The sequence below is a fragment of the Microcebus murinus genome, chromosome 1 (genome assembly GCF_040939455.1).
Source record: "Microcebus murinus isolate Inina chromosome 1, M.murinus_Inina_mat1.0, whole genome shotgun sequence".
Taxonomy (NCBI): domain Eukaryota; kingdom Metazoa; phylum Chordata; class Mammalia; order Primates; family Cheirogaleidae; genus Microcebus; species Microcebus murinus.
Window position 1 is genome coordinate 152,308,433 of NC_134104.1, and position 11,746 is coordinate 152,320,178.

Below are 11,746 nucleotides of genomic sequence, written 5' to 3' on the forward strand. Positions count from 1 at the left end.
ACTCTTTGCTAGGATAAATGAGAATTTAAGTCATTTAGGGGTGCACTATGATTACCTCCACCTTCACAGAGTTATGAGACAATATTTCTATCAAATTGGGAAAACCCTGTCTTTAATTTTTAATTATTTTAAATGATAACTGCCTAAGCATTAAGGCAGTACATTGGTAAATTTATGCAGGATCAAGAACTGATTGTTAAAAAGAACCTTGCCATCTCCCTCCCTCCTCTCTCTCTCTCTCTCACTCTTTCTGTCTCCCCCTTCCTCCCTCCCTCTCTCTCGGTCTCTGCCTGCTCTTGCCTCACCAGATACAGATGCTGCTCCATGCTTCTGTACAGCCTGCAGGACCATGAGCCAAATAAACATCTTTTCTTTAAATCACCCAGCCTCAGGGATTCCTTTACGGCAACACAAAAGGAATGACATTTGTCTAAATTGTGGTAGTGGTTACACAATCTACACATGTGATAAAATGATGTAGAACTATACACAGATATTTTTGATCAGAGTCACATTCCTCATTTTGATATTGTGCTATAACTATGTAATATGTAACCATTGGGGGAAAATGGATGAAGAGTTTCCATGGAACCTCTCTGTACTGTCTTTGCAACTAATCATGAATCTATAATTATTTCAAGATAGAAAGTAAAAAAAGAAAAAGGGCAAACAAACAAAAACCTGGAAACTGCCAAATTCCTCAATTATACCAGCTTGATTAAATAAACTCATGGATCATCTCAGAAATCATCAAAGGATGTTGCAAAATAATATTTATTTAAAGCTGGGGAAGATACTTCACGCTATATAATATTTAGTGAAAAAAAGCACCATTCAATATGATCCCTTTTAAAGAAGAATATATCTATGCACACAAAAGAGCTCAGTAATGAGGCCGGGCGCGGTGGCTCACGCCTGTAATCCTAGCTCTTGGGAGGCCGAGGCGGGCGGATTGCTCAAGGTCAGGAGTTCAAAACCAGCCTGAGCAAGAGCGAGACCCCGTCTCTACTATAAATAGAAAGAAATTAATTGGCCAACTGATATATATATAAAAAAATTAGCCGGGCATGGTGGCTCATGCCTGTAGTCCCAGCTACTCGGGAGGCTGAGGCAGAAGGATCGCTCGAGCCCAGGAGTTTGAGGTTGCTGTGAGCTAGGCTGACGCCACGGCACTCACTCTAGCCTGGACAACAAAGTGAGACTCTGTCTCAAAAAAAAAAAAAAAAAAGAGCTCAGTAATGGATCACACAATGAGGTAAGATTACAGGTGGTTTTTATTGTCATTTTGCTGGTTGCCTGTATGTATTTATTTCTGAAATGGACATTATTGTTTTATGATTTTAAATATAAATTATTTTAAAAGCTTCTAGATTTTAAAAATCTCATATGTTTGAGTTTGTGGTTCTCTACAGGAAAGCCAGTCATGTTCTGCTGATGGCAAGAGGCACCTGGCAGCCCAAGAGAGCAGCCCCGTACTGGAGGGGACGGGGACTGGGTTCTGGCCAAAGCCAAGTCTCCTGGTTAGGATCCTACAGGACACGTCCTATAGGTCTCCTGGGACCCAGTTTGCAGACATGATCATGTTTCGTCTTAGGAGTCCATCATGTTTTGAAAACTAATCTGGCTGTGGAGCATTAGATAGTGCTGTATTTTCTGGTAGGAAGCTTTAATAGACTGGAAAAAAACTAGTTCTTTCCTTTCTATTAAATATCCAAGGTTTTGCCCAATGGTTTTAGTAAATCAGTATTTATGCAGCACCATGCTGAGCTGGGCATTCCTCAAGGCTGAGTCCTCTCCCTTTCTCTGGGGTCACATTCCTTTATGTTTCTCTATGTGGATGCCTTCCAAATCTACATCTACAGTCTTAAGTTCCAGATCCACGTTCCCAACCCAAGTTGCCTGGGGCATATCTCTACCTGGCTGGCCTGCCAGCATCTTAAAATCTACATGATGAACATGATGGTGATGGTAAAGACTGGGATGATTTTTAAGTATGTCTGCAAATTATTTTACTATTTTTCTTTCAGAAGGTGGAGTCTAGTTCCCTTTCCCTTATATATGGGCATAACTTAGTGACTCACTCCTAATAAATAGAATATGTCAGAAGTAATGCTACGTTGACTTCTGAAACCAGGTTGTAACGATGGCATGGTGTCTGTCTCTCGCTGCCTTTGACCCAGACCCACCATGTTGTGAGGAAGCTCAGACCATACATAGAAAGGACATGAATGGAGTGTATTCGTTTGCCAGGACTGCCATAACAGAAAACCACAGACTGGGTGGTTTAAACAACAAAGATTTATTTCTCACAGTTCTAAAGACTGGAAATCAAAGATCAAGGTGCTGGTGGTCTGGTTTCTTCTGAGGCCTCTCGGCATGGCTTGTAGATGGCTGCCTTCTCACGGTGTCCTCTCCTGGCCTTTTCTCTGCTCACGCATGTCCTTGGTGTCTCTTACGTGTCCTGATCTCCTCTTCTCATAAGGATATTAGTTGGATTGGATCAGGGCCTAATCTTAAACCTAATCACCTCATTTTAACTCAATTGTCTCTTAAAGGCCCTGTCTCCAAACACAGTCGCATTCTGAGGTACTGAAGAGCTTCCACATATGAATTTGGGGGAACATCATTCGGTCCATAAGAATGGGCGGGCCAGGCAACAGCCCCGCTAGGCCTTCAGCTGACACCCGGTATCGATTGCCAGATGAGTGGGCGAATGAGCCCTCAGATGATTCCAGCCACCTCAGCTGATACTCAGGATGTCATATGGCAAAGCTAAGCTGCCCCTGTTCTGCCTTATCTAAATTTTTGACCCACAGAAACCACAATAAATATTAAATGATTTTTGTTATTTTTTAAGCCAGTAAGTTTTAGAATACGGTTATGTAGCATTAGATGATTAACATCATTCTCCTGTATTGTTGTCTATTGCTGTAAAACAAATCACCCCAAAGCTTAGTGGCATAAAACAGCAGTAATCATTTGTTACATCTCACAGTTTCTTCGAGTCAGGAATCTGGAAGTGCCTTGGCTGATTGGTTCTAGCTCAGGGTTTCTCAGAAAGTTGCAGTGAACTTTTGGTCTCTTGGGTCACTTGAGGCTACAGTCAACGGAAGGCTTCGTGAGTGAGCCTGGGGACCTGCCTCCAGCATGGCGAGCTCCAAGGGCCAGAGAGTTTGCACCTCTCATATGTAGGCCTCTCTGTGCCACTGCTGGAGTGTCCTCACGGCGAGATGGCTCATTCCCTCCAGAGCAAGTGACCCAAGAGAACAAAACAGAAGCTGCTATCCCTTTTCTGACCACTCTGGAGAAGCCTCAGAGCCTCACACGCTGTCACTCCTGCGATCTTCTGTTGGTCACATTGGTCAGCACTGATTCACTGTGGGAGGTGACCATGCCAGGGCATGAATACCAAGAGGCAAGGATCATAGCAGACCTCCCTGTAGGCTGCCTACCACAATGATAATACGACATACCATCCGCTCGGTGCCTATTATTGCTTGGCTGTATATAAAAATTATCTCATTTAATCCTCACTATAACTTTATGCAGTAGATTGTTTTTGTCCACAGTTTACAGATGAGGAAACTGAGGCTAAAAGTCATTATCTCTCTTGCTCAAGGCCACGTAGCTAGCAAATGGAGGCACAGAGATGGAACCCAGCTTCAGGGGACTCCACAGTAGCCGCTGTGGCCTGCCATTTCTCCCTTCCCATCCCCCCCCATGCCACTCTGCCCCCCGTCTGCTCCTCTCCCTCCCCACCCACCGCAGAGTTCTGTAAATGTCCATCTTTCCCTCTCATCCTCTTCCCATCTTGCTTCTACTGTTCTGGTGCAGGGTGGTCCTATATGTATTAGCCAATTCAAAAAATATAAGATAAAAAACATACTTGTCTGTTAAATTAATGAAGAAACTCTAACAACATGTTATAACTGTACTCAGCTTGAAACCCATGCATCTATTTGGGTCTTTAAAAGGAATCCTCAGACTCAAAGCAAATGGAGAGACAGGAAGCCAGAGAATCCCAATGAAATCTGTGCCCACATCAGAAAAATGAGGCCAAAGCAAAGCCCAAGAAAGCTGGCTCGAGAGAAGAGGCAGGGCATGAGAGCTCTTTTCCAGCCATGCAGCCAGGACTGCTCTCCCCAGATATGGCCCCGAATGAGGTTTCGAAGGGTTTTAAAAGCAGTGCTTTTGAAAACATAATAATCACTTCTGAGAGAATATAATTTTTATAATTCTTTCCTACCATGTGTTTTTAATTCAAGGTTGTATTTGGCCAGCTCATGGATGGCTTGGTAGCAGTTTTGCTAGCTTTTGAGCTTATCAAGTCTATTTGCCACTGCGACACTCCACTTGCCCTCCCACGGTGAGCACTCACCACCCTGCAGGGCAGGGGGTGGAATCAGGGCACTGGGAAGGCCCCTGCTATGCACCTACTTGCATAGATAATGAAAGGCTATCTGGGAGGAGGATAATTATAAAAGCCACAAATGGAAGCTTAACCAATTGCAGTGCCTTTAATAAAGTTAAGTTGTAGACATGTGCAATTTGCATAATTCCAATCATCCCATCTTTCATCTCCTCATCTTCAACACTGGCCTCCTTTTGCTCCTGCTGTTGTCTGCTATTAGAATTGTCTGGCCTATGTAGTCTTGCAGAAAATGTTATTCTGAATGTGACAGGGGAAGGCAGACACATCCTCTAGTGGCGAACACTCAGAGTTACACTGAAGAAAAGTGCATTGGTATACACACCTGGGAAAGAGATGACTGCAAACCCCACGAACTGGCCTCCACATACCCTGCAGGACTGTCCTGAGTCACTTGCTTGTATCTCTTTAGTGGTTCAACTTATTCAAACAGAGGCGGCCACCCTGAACATGGCAGCTTCTGAAATCTCTGACTCAGTAACTTACTTCACTTTCTCCAGCCCCGCATCTTGCACTTCTGGAAACGTAATGGTCAGAAGTGGGGTGCATGAGAAGGCCTACCACTGGCTAGAGTACGCAGGGAAAGGCGCGATCGTACACTGCGGGTGAGACCCTAAGTCGTTGCGAGCAGCGAGGGACCGCATTGAGCTGTGAGCAGCGGAGGCCTGCCTGAAGTAGCTTAGAACAATTAGGACTTCACTTACTGATGAGGAATAGCCCCGAACCCTTTGAAGGCTCTAAGAGAGCTTTCAGGGATGCACACTCACCTGACCCTTCTACTCTCCTGTCCTGGTACACAGCTTCCTGCGAGCTGGGAAGAGACAGGGAGCGGAAGCGTAAGTGGAGGCTCCCTTCTCTGAGACAAAGCACAAAAGGAGGGAGAGGAACATAAATGTTTCCCCTTCAGCTGCAGCTCGCAGCCCCTCGGAGCAATCACGCCACGGGAGTCAGATCACAGGCTGACCTAGAGACTGAAGAGCGTTGCTTGAGGGTCTGGAAAGAACTATCTTCCTCTTCTAGTAATACTTCCCCCATAGAGGAAGGAGGTGGGGCGCTGCGCAGTAAGTGGCTGTTAACACTCAAAGCTCTTGGAGACACGAGTCCACCCTTCATCCTCAGGGGAGGAAGCCAAGACCCGGGGAGGCGTAGGGACTGTGGTGACAGGGATTTCCTGGGTCTGCTTATTGGAGATCAGCTGCCTTAAGATGGATTCCCAGACCCTTTGAGGCCATCACAGTTACCCTGTTGACAGCAGCCGCCTCCCTCCATACTCAGAGGGGCAGCTGGCCACGCCAAGTTGGCATTTCATGAGTGGGGGCTGCTCAGTCCTCCGGAAACCCAGGCCTGTGCGTTTCCTGCGTTTCCGGCCCCTGCCTGTGGGCTGTAAAGATGCAGCACCGACTTGTTAGCTCAGAGGCAAAGGCTCTGCAGGGCCCTGGTGGCTCCTGCTAACTAACTGCTCCTCCTCACTGAAATCCTGGAAGCGCCCCTGGAAGGGCATTGTTGGAGATTTGTATGGAAACAGCACCATCTGACGGAGTTCCCTTCCTTCTTCCAAGCTGTAGGGTCCATCCCCTTGGCGAAGCCTGGGTCTCAGGTGGACGTCTAGCAGCAAGGGTATGGGAGATGCAGGTTGTAGGTCTCCGCCTGCAGGGTGAGGAGGGGCAGGAGTGAGTGCTCGGTGAGCCAGGCTGTGGTATCTGCTACCCTCACCAAGCGCCTCTTGCTTTTAAAGGACAGTTCCTTTCATAGAAGAAAATCTATTGCCAGGTTTAAGACATTTCTTTCTCTGTCTTACTATATGGCAGTGTAAAATCAAACAGAATAAGCCTGTGAAGCCATTGGCACAATGTCTATCATAAGTGAGAGTTCATTCTACTGTGTTTCCCCGAAAATAAGACCTACCCATAAAATAAGCCCTAGCAGGATTTCTAAGCATGTGCGCAACATAAGCCCTACCCCAAAAATAAGACCTAGTGATGGATGTGGCTACGCAGCGTATCTACACAACCCATGCATTTCGTCTCGGAGCGGTAAAGACAACGAGCAGCCCTTCTCATCTGCCCCATGAGAGCTCTATTGCTCGACATGAGAGATTGGGGCCAGTGGTTCTAAAGGAAATAGAGTCGCAAGAAATTCAGGATGGGATTCGGGGTTTGGAGAGTTATGATGATGTCCCAGAAGAAGACGACTTAACTATATTCGAATAAATGTAGATTGTCGTACCGTAATTAAAAAAAATAACACATCCCCTGAAAATAAGCCCCAGGGTGTCTTCTTGAGAAAAAATAAATATAAGACCCTGTCTTATTTTCGGGGAAACAGGTATATTATGAATAACGACCAGCCAGTCGGCGGTAGGGAGGGACCTTTCCAGCAGGCCCTTCAGGGTCAGGGAGGATTTCCCACACAAGGTGCTTAAGGAGAGAGAGAGATACATACGCACAAAGAGAGAGAGTAAGAGAGGGAGGAAGGAAGAGGGGAGAGGGAGAGGACCCATCAATGAAAGTGTTGATCTTTAATTTTTTTCTCCCTGTGGTCCATTTCAGGTAACCCTGAATGTCTTTTCATGCCGCTAAAATGACCAGCTTCTCTTTGCATCAACTCCACCTGTTGAGACCTCTGCCCAAGTCAGCCCTTCCCAAGACTCCAGAGTCATCTGCAGTCCCTGGTTTCGTTTCCATTGTGGATTTCCATCAGATTTCCATCAGCCCTCACAAACTTGTGGTCCATTGGCCAGAGGCAGAAGGATTGACAAATACATTATATCCAGGTGAAAACCCTGAGAACAAGAAGACAGATAATGTCCCTGCCTTGGACGCTGCCCTGGAAAGCTTGGAAGATAGCCGTGACCGCTTGCTTGTTGTGTTCCCCACTTAGACTCAGCATTATTTTCTTAATAACCAACCTAAAAATATTCTGTGCACCATAGACAAATTCTATCAAGAAAACATCTGTGGATTAGGGCAGTGGTGAGTCTGTGAGTCCAGCTACAGGGGAGTCAACTTTCAACCAGATGCCACGTGGAACGGCCTTGCCCGCTGCTGCAAGTCTCCCACCACATCGAGAGGGAGCCTCAGGCCTCTAGTTTTACCTGGGGACGCCCCCCTCCAACAATTTACTTCATTGGGCAACACATCACTCAGGGTAGTTTGGGGGGGTCTACAATGTACATTTGGGCATTTAGGCTGAGTTACAGCCATCAAAGAGAAGGTTGCAGGCCTGCTGGCTTTCCTCCTTTGTTTTTTAAAAAACTCTTCTAGTCTGATTGAATCTACTGGGTTCATAGCCAAGCTAGATTGGGGCAATCATCTAAATGACAGACATAAAGTGACTCTGGGGTGGGAATGGGGGAAGATAGGGGGGAATAAACCCTCTGTTTGTCCTACTCTAATCAGATTGTCATCACCCCCACCCCTCAGTTCACAGGGGAAATTTCCAGCCCTTGGCCCGACTTTGAGGGCTGGAGACCAGGCTCTTAATTTGCTCTGTCCTATATTTTGTTCTTCCGTCAACTACTTGATCCTCTATTGCGAAAGAGACATTTTGTAAAAGCAAAAATAGCAAGAAGGCTTATTTGGCAATGTGACCTAAAGAGCAAATGATCTCACTGGCACATTAAAATTCACCAGTTCAGAAAAGGAAGATTCCTGAAGATGAGGGAGGAGAATTCTTAAAACAACCAAAGACAGCTTGTGATAGCAGAAAAGCCATTCCTTCCCTGCGGCAGGGAACGAAATCCAATACAGGCTGCTCATTTTACTACACCTCTCCCTGGAAGCTTTGCACATAGACCTTCCTCCATGTCCCTTCTCCCATTCCAGGCTTTCAAAGCCCAATTCACATACTAGATGCTGCATAAAAACTGTCCAAATCACCCCCACCTATACGGAGCTCTCTCTCCCTTCTGTGACTTCCATTTCTTGGATCATTCTGTTAAATTGTGTTTGAGCGGGGGCACCAGGAAGTCCAGTCAAGGAATAAGAAGTGAGACAAGGAAGAGAAGGAAACCAATACAGGGTGTATTAATGCCACCACTGAGGCAAATGGTGGCTTAGTCCAGTGGGGAACTCTGGAGACTCTGGACTCCTCCTCGAAGTCATCCTACCTAGTGGGGTAGGAGCGGAGGCTTTTATCTTTCAATCCCCATCCGTTTGGGCAGGAGCTGTGGCCAAGAGTATCAGCACATCCTTTTGCCCCACACCTGTGGACTGAACATTCCTGAAAAAGCCTTCAGGTGGAGAATCCCAAGCACCTGGCTTAGGAAGCTTGCACTACACAAGGGAATGGAGAGAGCTAAGGGGATGTGGGTAGGAACCAACAGCAACTGCTGTGCTTTCCCTCATTTATCCATTAATTTGTCACTTTGTAGGAAGCCCTGTGCCAGACACTGTAGCTGCAGTGGAGTACGAGACAGACAGACACCACCCATGATCTCCTGGAGCAGGGAAGACCAATGTTAACCAAATAAACACACAAGCATATAATAAAACCAGTGGCAAGATGAAGTGAAAGAATAGAGCCCAGGCTTCTGGGAGAGGTTGGTGGGAAAACAAACTCTTGTCTGAGAAATCATGGGGAGGGTCTTTGAGGAAGATGTGAAAGTTATCTAAGTAAAGGTGGGAGGGATACGGAAAGAGCATTTCAGGCCGAAGGAATGGCATGTGCAAAGGCCCTGAGGCACCGGGCGGGGCCCATGGTGGTGAAGCTGGAGATCAAGAGGGAGAGAGGCAAGTGGGAGAGCTGGGCCTGAATGAGACTGAAGAGGTAAGCATGGAACCAAGTGTGCACTGCTGTGTAAGCTGTGCTCAAGGTTTTGGTCGCGTTCTTAGAACAGTGGAAGCCATTGAAGGATGTTAACCTAGGAAGTGATATGACTAGATTCTTTCTTCCAATTTTTTTTTATTGTCAGAAAATACACATAAAATTTACCATCTTAACCATTTTTAAGTGTGCATTTCAGTGGTACTAAAAACATCCATAATGTTGTGCGACCATTATCCACTATCCATTTCCAGAACTCTCTTCATCTTGTAAAACTGAAACTCTATATCCTTTAGGAATAACTTCCCATTCCTCCTCCTCTCTGCCCCCTGGCAACCACCATTCTACTTTCTGTCTCTATGAATTTGCCTATTCTAAGTACCTTATATAAGTGGAATTAATCAGCATTTCTCCTTTTGTGATTGGCTTATTTCACTTAGCATAATGGCCTCAGGTTCAATATGATTAGATCTTGAGTTTTAAAAGATAGATTTTTTTTTTTTTTTTTAAAGATAGCTGTTAGGCAGGGACTGGATCAGAGTGGAAAGAGTGATGTCAGGCTGTAGCTAATGATTCTCATGTTTGGAGCTCAGAGGAAGTGGTCTGAGCTGGAGACATGACCTTGAAAGTCTTTGGCTCTGACATATTATGAAATTACCCCAGACTCATATTGAATGCTTCATGTGTGTGCACCTTATGTTCCCATCTAGCTTGTAAGCTCTGTGGGTTCAGGGTTGTTCACTTATTCGTATGTCTATGCCACCAGTCCATCTATTTATTTATTTTTTTATACCTACTTTAGTAGAAGCAGCATGATGAGGTGGGAAAAACATGCAATTTGGAATAAGACAGGCCTGGCTTCAACACCAGACTCTCCACTTACTAATTGCATGACCTCCGGCAAATTATTTGTCTCCTCAACTGTAACATGGCTATAATAGTAATAGAACCTGTTCGATAGGTTACTGAGGGGACTTAATATGATAACATGGGCTTTGTGCTTAAAAAGGTGCCTGGCATGAAGTAAGTACATAACAGAGGTTGGCTATAACCTTGTTGAACCTATCTAAGCCTCAATTTTGTCTTGTGTAAAATGTATGCAATAATACCTTCTTATCAGACAGCTATTTTTGCACCACCTCAAATTCAGGAGCTTAAAATAAAAATATATTACTGTAACTGACATGTCTGTATGTCAGCAGGGGCTAGCTCAGTTGGTCCTGCTGGGTTCACTCATGCATCCATGGGTTGGGTGGAGTAGTTTAGCTGGGGGCTTTCTGCTCCACATGTCTCTCACCCTTCTCCTGGGGCCAATGGGCTTGGGAAGGCATGCCATTCCCATGGATATGGCGAAGCTGCAAGAGCACAGGCCCAGCTGTGTAAATGCCTTTTCACACCTCTGCATGTATCACGTTGGCTAGTAATCCTATCATCCAGAGAAAGTCACGTTGCTGAACACAGAATCAAGAGATAGGAAAGTACAGTATGCCTCTTCGAAGTGAAAAGGCATATGACAAAGAACATGAAGACAGAGATAGGTCAAGAATTGGGGCATTGACACTTTCAGCAGTCTGAGGAGGGGTGATGGGGTGAAGATTAGAGTTCAGAGCTATCGTCACGGCAAGGACTTGTGAGGCTGAGACCCTCTGAGAAGAGCAGAGCAGCAAGATGAGCTGCTTCTTCTCTCAAAGCATTCACCAACTCACAGTGTAGGCTTGCAGAAACTGGGCAGAAAGTGGCAGCTAAGAGGTTAAGGAGATTAACAGAGATTTTGGAGCCTCAGAAAGATGGGGGATAAAAATTGGTTTTGAAGTCCTACCAAGAAGGAAAAGACTCTGGTAAATATCTCAGGCTTTCAGTTGGAACCCCTAGAGACCTACACCTTGGGAGTAAAGGTGAGCTGAAAATAAATCAGACCTCATAAAGACTGATACCCGCCCTCAATCTGCGATTGCAGTAAAATGATCTGTCCTAACTCTAACTGCCTGTCATAAGTTATATAAAGGCTCATTTAGGGTTTCTATAATATTTTATACATAATGTTTGACATCCAGCCCAAATTCCCAAGATATCAAGAAACAACAGAAAAATAATCAGGCAACAAAAGCAAATCTAGAGGAGATCCAGATATTAGAGTTATTAACCATGGTCTTTCAAGTACCTGTGATTAATATGTTTAAGAAAACAGATGACAAAATGAAGAATTTTGCTGAAGAACTGGAATATATTTTTAAAAGATTCAAATGGAAATTCTAGGATTGAAAAATATAAAAAAAGGAAATTAAGAACTTAGCTGGTAGGTATAATAGCTTATTAGACACATCTACAGACAGAATTAATGATATAGAAGATAAGTCTTTTCATGTTCATCTCCAGATGAACATGAAATGAGAAATAAGAAAAAAATATAGAAAAGAGAAAAATGGGACATAGTAAAAGGCCTGATATACAAGTAATTGGAGCTCTGTAAAGGAGAGAGAAGTGGTACAAAGGTGATATTTAAAGAGAAAATAACCAAATATTTTCCCAAACTGATGAAAGATATCAAGTATG